This window comes from Octopus bimaculoides, chromosome 6, assembly GCF_001194135.2.
Source record: "Octopus bimaculoides isolate UCB-OBI-ISO-001 chromosome 6, ASM119413v2, whole genome shotgun sequence".
Lineage (NCBI taxonomy): Eukaryota > Metazoa > Mollusca > Cephalopoda > Octopoda > Octopodidae > Octopus > Octopus bimaculoides.
The window spans coordinates 96,754,573-96,766,174 of NC_068986.1; the positions used below are offsets into that span (position 1 = coordinate 96,754,573).

At 38.9% G+C, this 11,602-nt stretch overlaps 1 protein-coding gene and 1 pseudogene across 4 annotated transcripts in view; both read right to left on the bottom strand.

Moving 5' to 3' along the window:
- Positions 1-3,940: 3,940 nt before the first annotated feature.
- Positions 3,941-4,060, bottom strand: LOC128248190 (5S ribosomal RNA; annotated as a pseudogene).
- Positions 4,061-7,380: 3,320 nt separating this feature from the next.
- Positions 7,381-11,602, bottom strand: part of LOC106879975 (zinc finger protein 708-like) — a 10,540-nt gene continuing 6,318 nt past the window's right edge. For all 4 annotated transcript variants that reach the window (XR_001410690.2, XM_052968999.1, XM_052968998.1 and 1 more), the window contains one exon: positions 7,381-8,569. The gene's annotated coding sequence lies outside the window, so the exon portion shown is untranslated. The remainder of the gene's footprint in view (positions 8,570-11,602) is intronic.

The following is an 11,602-nucleotide window of genomic DNA, read 5'->3' on the forward strand; positions in this document are numbered from 1 at the left end:
GGATGTGGGTAGTACTTATCAGCACAATCTTTTGGATTTCTCTGAGACATGGTTCTCCTGGGATATTATCTAGATGTTTCTGACATCCCTTTCTTATCATACCAAGGGCACCCACAGTAACAGGAACAGTTCTCCCTTTAAGATGCCACATCTTTTGTATTTCAATTTCCAGATCTTTATTTTGTCAAATTCCTTTACTGATATATTTTTATCAGTGGGAACACTTACATCTATTAGTCTACAAGTATTTTCTTTCCTGTCTTTAATAAATATGTCTGGTCGATTAGCAAGGATCGTTCTGTCGATGTTGATTGGAAAATCCCAGAAGATAGTAACATTCTTACCTTCAACGACTAACTCAGGATGATGTTCATACCAGTAAGCAGGAGTGCTGATTTTGTAGTGTTTACATGTTTCCCAAATTACTACTACTACTACTACTACTACTATTACTACTACTACTATCATTGTCCATCATCATTGTTGTTGTTGTTGCTGATGGTGAGAATGGGGAGTGGCACACATTGCCCCTGAAAAAGAAAAGAAACAAAAGGAGCAAAGAGATAATTGAAAAGGTGGGGAGGTGCAAAGAAGCGGATCTTCCCAACAACAGCAGCAACATGCACACACAACAATCAACAACACCTTCACCCGCACTACCACCTCAAACACCAACACACACAGACCCCCACCAGCACTACAAACATCACAGCCATAAACACAAACCTGGTCACATATCTGAAAGACAACACAGACAGCACAATGGCAGACTTTATCCCAACATACAACACACCACCACCACACATACTAATTTTCAAAATCGCACAACACAATTACAGCATTATTAAAACAAAATTTTCAAAAGATGTTGGGTCGCTTCAAAAATCTTTCTCCAAAAAAATATTTAAAACCTTGTGGAAATACCCACACCAAAGCACAAGGGAGCCACTCTACCAGACAGCAGTGTTAAGTAGAGCTTTTCTCCTTCGTAAAAAAACTTTTGACATGTCTGTGCTCAGAATTGGTAGCATAAATGTCAAGGGCCTTGGGTCAACTTGGAAAAGTATTAAACAACCGGAGGTCTTTCAATGTGGATGTAGCAGCTATTAGTGAAACCAGGCTTTCCGACCCGCGGGACCTCACAGCCCTTTTTGGCGGATACGAAATTTTTCTATCACCGTGTCGGCCGAGAATGGATGGGGGTGGTACTGCAGTGCTTTTCTGGAAAGGCTTGGATCTGAAAATAAAGGCAATCTTCCTGAATCCAGAAAGTAAGTTGGTGGTCTTGGATGTGAACAGCAGTGACGGTGGTGCCTTCAGACTGGTGGCTGCCTATGCTCCGACAGGGGCAGAGGGGTCGGATTATTTTAAGCGTCTGGAGGTTTTCCTGGGAACGTCTCACACTTTAGTGCTTGTAGGAGATTGGAACGCTGTCTTAGACAAACGTTTCGATTGTGTGGGAATGAGAGCATCTGATAGGAGGGGTGCAACAACCTCATCAACCTGCTCAGACGCTTTCAACTATCTGACACATACCGACTAGATAACCCGAATGTGCCAATGTGGACTTGGACAAATCGCATCGGGTTATCTAGATCGTATCTAGATAGAATTTTCTGTAGGCCAGAAGATAAGGACAGCATAGGGTGTCCACAATTTCACATAGCCGGCTACACAGAACACAAATTCGTGATCTGTACAGTCGATTTAGATTGGTTTCATAGAAAGGATCCCGGTTACTGGAAGCTAAACGCATTGTTACCAGTGTGCAAAGCTTAACGAGACTGGATTAGCAAATTAGTTAAGCAGACGTTGACAGGGGCAATCGTCAACAACAACTGGTTGTTTGCTCTTAAGAGGGCAATTAGAGTAGAATCAATTAGGTTTATTAAGGCTTTAGCTGTAGAAAAATATAAAATAGAGGGAGATTTAGTTAGAAAGCCAGACGAAGAGCTAGACAAGCATCGCAACCGACGTGTTGGCAGCGAGGTTGGCCCTCGATCAACACTTTGATGCCAAACACGAAGGCTGCACTGTCAGAGCTAAAGCACGTTCAGTAAGCGGGGAGGCAGACTAAAGCCACTCGATGGGCCTGAGTGGCGGAGGCTGAAAGTAGCAACATAGCCAGCATTCGGTCTTTGGTGGACCATAACGAGCGTGACGTGTTCGAACTGAAGCAGATGTGTGCAGCCTTTTAGCAGCACTTTGCTTGACTGTTTGGGGCGAGCAGAAGGATGGATAATGGGGCAGACTTCGGTGTGTACCTGGACGGCCTGCTGCGATTCTCAGCGAACGAGGTGGAGTGCAGCGAAAGACCAATAACAGCCTGGGAAGTACAGGAAGCAATGAAAAGCTGCACGAGAGGCAGATCGCCAGGTTTGGATGATCTGCTCCATAAACTTTACATTTCAATGCTAGACTTGCTTGCGGGCCTTTTAGCAGACGTCTACTGCAACTGGCAACAAAACGGGAGAAAGGACCCAAACAAGAGTAATGCGATTGGTAGTAGTTCCACTCCAGCGTTTTATAGAGGAAAAGTGCGACGACGTTCTCGGGGGAACTCTAAGCGTCAATGATGATCAACTAACAAGTCTGTTTGAGAGAACTTTTGGGCCGGGGCCTATGGGTGACTTCCAGAAATTCCTCGCCTGGCAGTGTTATCGAGGGGTGCTGCCCATTCGAGATAAACTTTACAGGCACGGAAGTGTCGTCAACCAGGCCTGCCCGAGGTGTGCTCAGAGCGATGAAACCATTCTGCACGCACTCGTCCAGTGCCCGAGCATTGCTGACCTGTGGGTTTATGTCGAACAGCTGCTGTCACATGTAGGAAGGATCCGACTATCAGCTGAACCTATAGAGAAGATTGCTCCTCCTCTAGGAGGGGAAGGCAATTTTCATTTGTCTGGTGGCTGTAGCGAAAGAAGTAGGATGGTGGGCCCATTTGAAATGGCTAAAGTCAGACACTTTCCTCTTTGGCCAAGATCTCATCAACTTTTTCAAGTTCTACTTGAAAAGGAAAGTGAAGGTAGAGAAGGAAGTGCCTTCTAATAAATTTGTTGAAAGGTGGGTGGATGTCAGAAAAATGGCCAGTATGGATGGACCAATTCTGAGAATACACCTGTAAGAAACAAGAAAGTATAAAAGGAGAAGGACTCTTGTCCTGTTGATCAGGTACCCGTGCTTTTATGGGTTTTTCCATGAGTAACCTTTAAAGTGCCTCCCCTATTGGGAGTTTTTTTTTTACTTGTTACATTGTTTTTTTTATTGTTATCAGATGTTTACACGAATGTGTTTTTTTGTTTTTTCTGCAAAGCCCTTTGTATATCGTCTTGTGTTGTCCTTTAAGGTTTTGATTTATATTAGCCCTTGTAGCTAGTAAAAATTTTTTTAATAATAATAATAATAATAATAATAATAATAATAGTAGTAGTAGTAGTAGTAGTAACAACAACAACAACAACAATAACAATAATAATAATAATAATAATAATAATAATAATAATAATAATAATAATGATGATGATGTGACAAGCTGGCAGACTCGTTAGCGCACTGGACGAAATGCTTAGCGGTATTTCACCTGTCGCTACGTTCTGAGTTCAAATTCCGCCGAGGTCGAATTTGCCTTTCATCCTTTCGGGGTCGATAAAATAAGTACCAGTTGAACACAGGGATTGATGTAATCGACTTATCCCCTCCCCCAAAACTGCTACCCTTGTGACAAAATTAGAAATCATCATCATTATTATTATTATCACCATGACCATCATCACCGTTGTTATTAAGGCGGCTAGCTGGCAGAATCGTTAGCACGCCAGGTGAAATGTGGCAAGACTGCCTTTTGTACCCACCACCTAAAAAAAACATCCCACTATTTTTTTTTTGCTTTAGTTTCAGCTCAGAGCTGCGGCCAGGCTGATGCACCGCCGTTAGTGTGTGACGCTTACAGAACCTAGGTTTCCCAAGCGGTCACCCATCTAAGTACTCACTAGGCTCGACGTTGCTTAACTTCGGTGATCGGACGAGAACCGGTGCTCTCAACGTGATATTCTACACAAACCCCTGTTTTCGACTGCAAAAATTTGTTATATTGAATGACTTTCATAAAATACTGAAGGCATTGTCTGAATGGTGTATGTTCTTAAATTCCTCTTCATATTTAAGGAGTTAAATTTCGCAATTTTGGATTCTCACCTCCTTACCTTCCTTACCTTCAAATTAATGACAAATGATCCAAAGAGTAAGAGGAATTTATAATAGTTGATATATCATCATTATCAGCAATTTATATATATACTCTATGAACTATAAGCACGAAATGTAGTTGAAGACGTCATCCTTAATATGAATATTATCTTTTTTATCATTTTCTTTTATTATTGTGAATTGAAAATGTTGGAGCCTGTTGGTGGTTTCAGGAGGTTGCGTGTGGCGTAACAGTATGAATATGAACAATTGTTACCTTGTGATCGTGTGGGATGTACAAACATATGATGTGATGAACTAATAAAGCCTATGAACTTCCGTCCATATGTCATTATTATTATTTCATACATACATACATTTTTGTATTTGGTTTGCAAGATTCTTTATGTGAATTCCTTTGTTGAAGCATATTCTGTTGACTGGGGAGAGTCATTCTGTTTTAATGCCTTACTAATTAATACACTCACCGGTTCGATTTCCACTCATTTACTTATTCATTTTTACTAAAATTTCCGTTGCTTCTTGTAACCTTTTCAATAGTCATTGACTCTGTCTATTATTGGAGCTGCGTTCTTGTAGCGTACTTCTCTCTTTCTGTTATATATACATGGATGCGGACGTAGTGGATAACAGCTAACTTTCAGCCGCACTTTTGGACCCCGTTGTGTCCACCACTCTGATTGGTAGGTATTGGCGCAGTTTATCTCCTGTTCTATTGCGCGCCAAGATGCAACCCAACCAATTGCAGCCTTCAGATAAGGTCGCGAGAGACAGTCTTTTCTGAACCCCAGTTTGTGCCGACAGTATGTTATAAATAGCTAGCTTTTCACCGTCACAGTTCTGTCAGTCCTTTCGGCTCCAGACCTTCTGAGGTCTAGCCGCTGACCACAGATACACAGCCAGTTCCAGCGACGACACAGCAGCACATGGAGACTCGTCAACACTTCGTCCAGCATTCAGGACCTCCAGCTTCTTATCATCTACACAAACTTCTCTGCGTACACACCACCAACAGCACCTGCACAGGTTCTATCACCACACTGTTTGTGAATTGCTTCACCATGGTTAACAGCGAATACATTCTGCGAGACCTCCTGTACCAAGTAACTGGCAGCAACATTGAAACCACAACTTCTTACACATGTGCCTCTCCTCGGTTCTGCATTGCTGCCACAACTTCTTGTTACAGCACCTCAACCACTGTGTACCTTGGATACGAACTGGTATTCCCCATCCTTGTGTCTGAACTTTCTTCTAACGTCCTTATAGACTCTTTTCTACGCTCTGTATTTCTCGCACACACGTTTGTATACACATACACTTTGTTTACATGACGGCCTGTCTATTATTGTGTTTATATGTCGCACTCACAAACACAGACACAGAAGTTGACATATCAATAAAACCTTCTCTTAAACCTTCTACTCCGGTTATGTCTCTCTTTTCCTTTTGGCACTCATACTCATTTATCCTCTTTTCATATTTTCTATTTGTATCGAACGTGCGATGTGCTAAAGGAGCCATTCCTCGTCACCTCACCTGGTTGCATGGTCCTTACATTCTTTTAGTTTGTTTGTTTGTTTGTGCGCATGTGTATGCACATATGTATGTATGCCTGTATGTAGCTAAAAATAGGCTCTGACACATCCTAGACTGGTATAACAGAACCACTGACAAACATAATGAGGGGGAGACCCACCAACTCAGTTCATCTGTTGCCAAAGGCCTACAAAAACTGAAACAGCAAATAGGAACAGGGAATTAGTGTGCCTCCTCCAGGATAGGCAGCCCACAGAACTAAATCCAGACCATGCAACAACACATCAGTAGCATGAGAGAAATTGCATTACAGGAACATGAGTGGACAAACTTCTCAAAGCACACATGGGAATTGGTGCAACATACTGCAACCCAGGAAACGGGCTGTACAAAATTTCCAACCATTCAACAACGATGTTCCTACTCTATACGAGTTACGTAAGGACCATGAGCCCTACGTAAACCTTGTTATGGGGCTCCCAACCCGGCCTGTCTGCGAAACGAATATCTCCAGCAATTACAGGCTATCCTACTTCTACTAACAGGTGTTACAACCACTTATTGAAATGTCCCCGGATGTCTGTGTGAGCACAGAGGATCTCCTCAGTAGAATCAGTAGTTGCAACCACTCCAACGACTTCACAGGTTGTGTAGTGGGTAGTATGGATGTAGTTTCACTCTACCCATCTATGGATAAAGATTTTGCTGTGGGAAAAATGCATTTAGATTATCTGTGAGAGTGAGGTAGAGTTCTGCGAAGTCAACACGAGGGAACTGGGCCTCCTCCTTAAACTAAGCTATGACTGTAACTACCTAGACAATTATGACCTTAGTAGATTCTACCCCACCGGGTCACAGAGGATAACACCACCTACCAACACCTTAGCAGTGAAGAAAAGTACCACAGAGTGCTGGAGTGGCTGGACCATACCCACCCAGGACGCCGAGAACAACAGTCAGGTGAAAAGAATGATTGCATATGCAATAGGGGCTAGCATAAGAACTACATAGTAAAATTTAACAAGAAACTATACATGCAGGTTCAAGGTGCAGCCATTGATGTCGGTGTGGCTAGTCTCTTCATAACCTGGTGGGACAGAAAACTTAAACAATCCTTGGCTAAACAATCCACAACTGTTTTGTTTTACTGTAGGTATGTAGATGACATTAATATTCTAGCTACGACAAATTCTAGTATTTTACAAACGAAGGCAAAATTGGTTAAGACAATCAACTTACGTACATGTGGATTTACGTGGACTAGTTTTTGCATTGACATTAACATGCCTTAGCTTCTTCAGATTTCTTAGCAGCACAGATTTCAGGAGGAACAGGTTAACGATCACTTCTATGGTGATACATGCTGAAGAAGGTTTGGCATATAAACGCCAATGCAGAAACTAGTCCACGTAAATCCACATACACGTAAGTTGATTGTCTTAACCAATTTTGCCTTCGTTTGATTTCTGTAGTAATTATCAGTGTATTTTTGGCGATTTAATAACGAGTTTTGATTGTTATTTCAAGCAGGTAGACATACTTAGTATGTCCTTTGATTAGTTGTGTATATATATATATATATATATATATATATCAGGAGAATTCACAAAAAAAAACAAAAGACGAAGACAGGTGCTGTAGACAACAAACAGATGTATTAGTATAACGCTCGGGAAGTGAAAAAGTCTTTAATGTTTCGAGCCTACGCTCTTCAACATTATAAAAAAATCACATAGTTTCTCCTTTAAGCTAATGAGAAATGAAAATATTTTATCACAAATTCCTCATTACTGTGATTTCTGTGTTATGCAGCATTATTTAATGAATGCTTTTCTAGACAACTGATCTCCAGTGTGAACCACTTTGGATTTTAAATGAATTCTTTCAATGAGTTTTACTAGCCAAAGTTTTTTCATTGGCATATGCCATTGTCTAAACAAATTCTTTGTGTATTAGAACACTTTGATTTAAATTTCATCTTCATTGATCCTCTCTTTACTATGAATATTTTTTATGGTTCTTCAATTCAATATTACACTGAAAATATTTACCATAAATATCATATTTCTCTCTTGTGTGAGTTAGTGTATGCTTTGTTAAATTACATTTTAAAGAAAATGTTTAGAACAAATATCACAATGGTATGATTTCTTTTCTGTATGAACCAAGATGTGTATTTCTAAGGCAATATTAGACAACAATTCTTTACAACAGATTTCACAATGGTATGGATGTTTGTCTTCATGTGTCAGTTTGTGACTTCTGAAGTTCCAACTTAATGAGAATGCTTCATCACAAATTTCAATGGTATGATTTTATTCCTATATGAACGAGTATGTGTGTCTTTAAGTGACCAGTCCATGAAAAGGCTTTACTACAAATCTCACATTGGCATGGTTTTTCACTTGTGTGGATCATTTCATGTCTCTTTTAGGTGACCACTCAGTAAGAAACCTTCTTCACAAATCCCACATTGATATGGCTTTTCATATGTATGTGATAATTTATACTTCAGTAAATTGCATTTCATTAACAATGTCTTACCATAAATCTTACATTGGAAATGTTTTCCACCAGTGTGAATCATTTTATGTCTTCTTAAACTACAACTACCAGAGACTACCACACATCTCACAATTGTATGATCTTTTACTTTTACAAGCCAGTTCTTCTTTAATATTTTGGTGTATACAGAGGTGCAACATTTTACAATTTTTCTTTGTTATTTACATTGGCATTACATCCAATAGAGTTGACTGTAGGTATGATTGCTTTAAATTCTACAGCTTTTTAAAAATTTCATTTCCCAAGTAAAAAACAGTTCCTGAAATTAAACAAAACCAATGTTAGAATGGAATTAACAATATGATGTTTAGAAACATAATCAGAGATATTATTTTCAAACGTTCAATAATAATATAATTGCATTTCAGTAAGTTAAATTTTAAAAAGTCATCTGAATGCAACAGAGAGTCATAATCTTTCATATTAATTTACTTAAGAACTAGTTTCAGCAGAAGTGAAAGTACAATGGTAATAATATCTGTGTTCAACTGATAGAGATCAAGTGGATGAGAGCTATAACAAAGGCTCTGTTGTTAATATGATACAGTCAAAGAGATTTTTACATTGCACAAAAATCATCTTCATTTCTGATATATACTCACTATAAAAAGATATTTGCAACAGTTAACTAACTTCCTTCAGTTGGAACTCAAAACCATACCATTCAGTATAATAGCATAATTTTCATTTATAAAAGCAATTTTACTATTATTTCTAGGATGTGAGATAGAATGGATTATCATTATTAATTTTTTTTTAAACTTTGCAGTTGTGCTTCAGAAATTTAGTGTCAGTTACATGCATTCAAGTTTTGCAATAATACAGAGCTACCATAACCCCCTTACATAATATATTCTTAGCTCCCTAAATTGGTGAATTTTTTTACATAACCAACAATGTGCTCAATATCACAGAATTTTTGTAAAATGCCAAAGATAATAAAATATACTGCCTGTCCTACAATATATATTATGAAAATAACAGAATAATAATTATTTTATCCAGTATAACTAAAATAAGGTGACAAGAACGTAAACAAAAATGGTAAACAAATAAAAAAAAAACATGTAAAGATGAAAGTTTTTGAAAAACTGAAAGCTTCTTTGTAAGGTGGACTTTTTTTTCTCTTGCATGATACAAGGGTGTGAACTGCAATACTGGGTGATAGCGAGACATAGGTTGCTAATACCAGAAAAAAATGAAATAAGAATGCCCTACTGGATGTATAATGTTAGTGAGCTAAAAGATAAACTGGATACAAGAGGAATCAGATGGAGTGTGCAAGAAATAAAGCTGCACTGGTATGGGCATGTGATGTACATGAAGGACGACAGCTAAATAAAAAGTGCAAAACAATCAAAGTAGATGGAAACTGTGGAAGGCGGAAACCTAGGAATACATGGGACAAAGTGGTGTAAACTGGCTTCAGGGTGCTGAACCTAACACACAAGATAAAAAAATGACTACAATGATTTATGACACATAGCAAAATGAATGTTGAACTGGTAGTAGTACTGGAAGCTAGGATACATAAGATATCTACTGTTTGTATCCGATTCACCCCATCATTATCTTTCTGTGCTGTCAGTTATCAACTCCTCTTCTCAAAGCTATTTATTTTTCTCAGCCATCATTCTCTTATCATCACTCATTTCTACTCACTTGACCTCTCTCTCACCAGCAAATGTAGTCACCATTACAGTCTCTCTTTCATTACTTCCTACCATTGCTGTCTCTTTTTTCTATTACTCCCTCTTTTACCATCCTCTCACCTCAAAAAAACCATTTCTCCTATCATATTCTTACCCCAATTACTGTTTCTCTCAAATTCATCTTCTGTAATTGTTCTTTCTTCTTACCCTCTTATGTTGCCTTGAGCGAACAGAAGTAAATCTATGTTAAAGAGTTTTTGGTCTTGTAGAGTACAAAGTAATCTCATAAGTGCACTGGCCAAGTCTCAATGACTTCTTTAGCATTTATACAAGGTGTTCGAGCTAAATTTGACAGTTTGCATTAAAAAAAGAAAGGAAACAAAATAACCCATTCAAAAATAAAAATATTAAAAAAAATCAAACTCATTACGGCTGAGAGATAATAATTTACGCAAAGTAGCTGCCATCAGCGTCCACCACAACCTCAATATACCTTGGAACTGGAACATGCATACTTCATTGTGTCCCTAGGAAGATCTTCAAACCCTTTCTTGATTTTAGCCACTGATTTGGTCTCGGTGGTGCAGGCAGAGTGTATGCTGTCTTTTTCAACCACGCTTCATACATAGTATCCATGGGATTACAATCAGGGGAGTTAGGGGCCAGAAATTGAGGCTGGTGAAGTTACAGAAATTCTCTGACAATCACTTCTGACTATTTCTGGAGGTATGGCAAAGAATAGAATCCTGCTGCCACACATATGGCTTTCCAGTCAAGACTTGACCACAGTCTCCAGCAGCTTAACAAAGCCATCTGAATTGAGCTTAAGGCCTGATCACAGATGGATGGCAGACATCTGAAGTGGTGACTTAAATTTGAAAGAATGTTTTTTTATGGATGGTTTGTGTTAATTACACATACTCATTTACTACATTATATATATATATCATCATCAGTTAACATTCGTTTAAATGATGATGATGATTATGATTATATATATATATATATTTTTTTAAGTTTCAGCTTAGAGCTGCGGCCATGCTGAGGTTTCAAAGAGAAAACACATGGTATAATTAAGGGAAAAGTAAAAAGAAAAATGCACATTGGATATAAAAAATACAGGCTTTTTATGAAAAGTAAGGATATATATATATATATATATCATCATCATCATCATTTAACGTCCGCTTTACATGCTAGTATGGGTTGGACGATTTGACTGAGGATTGGTGAACCAGATGGCTGCAACAGGCTCCAATCTGATTTGGCAGAGTTTCTACAGCTGGATGCCCTTCCTAACGCCAACCACTCTGAGAGTGTAGTGGGTACTTTTACGTACCACCGGCACGAAGGCCAGTCAGGCAGTACTGGCAATGGCCACGCTCAAAATGGTGTATTTTACATGTCACCTGCACAGGAGTCAGTCCAGCGGCACTGGCAACAATCTCGCTCGAATGTCTTTACATGTTCCAGGAAGGCGATGCTGAGCACAGGTGCCATCACGATTTCGCTTTCACTTGCCCCAACAGGTCTTCACAGAGATTCAAAGTTTATCTTTTATATCCAATGTGCATTTTCTCTTTTTACTTTTCCCCTACATACATATACATATACACACACACACACATATATATACATAC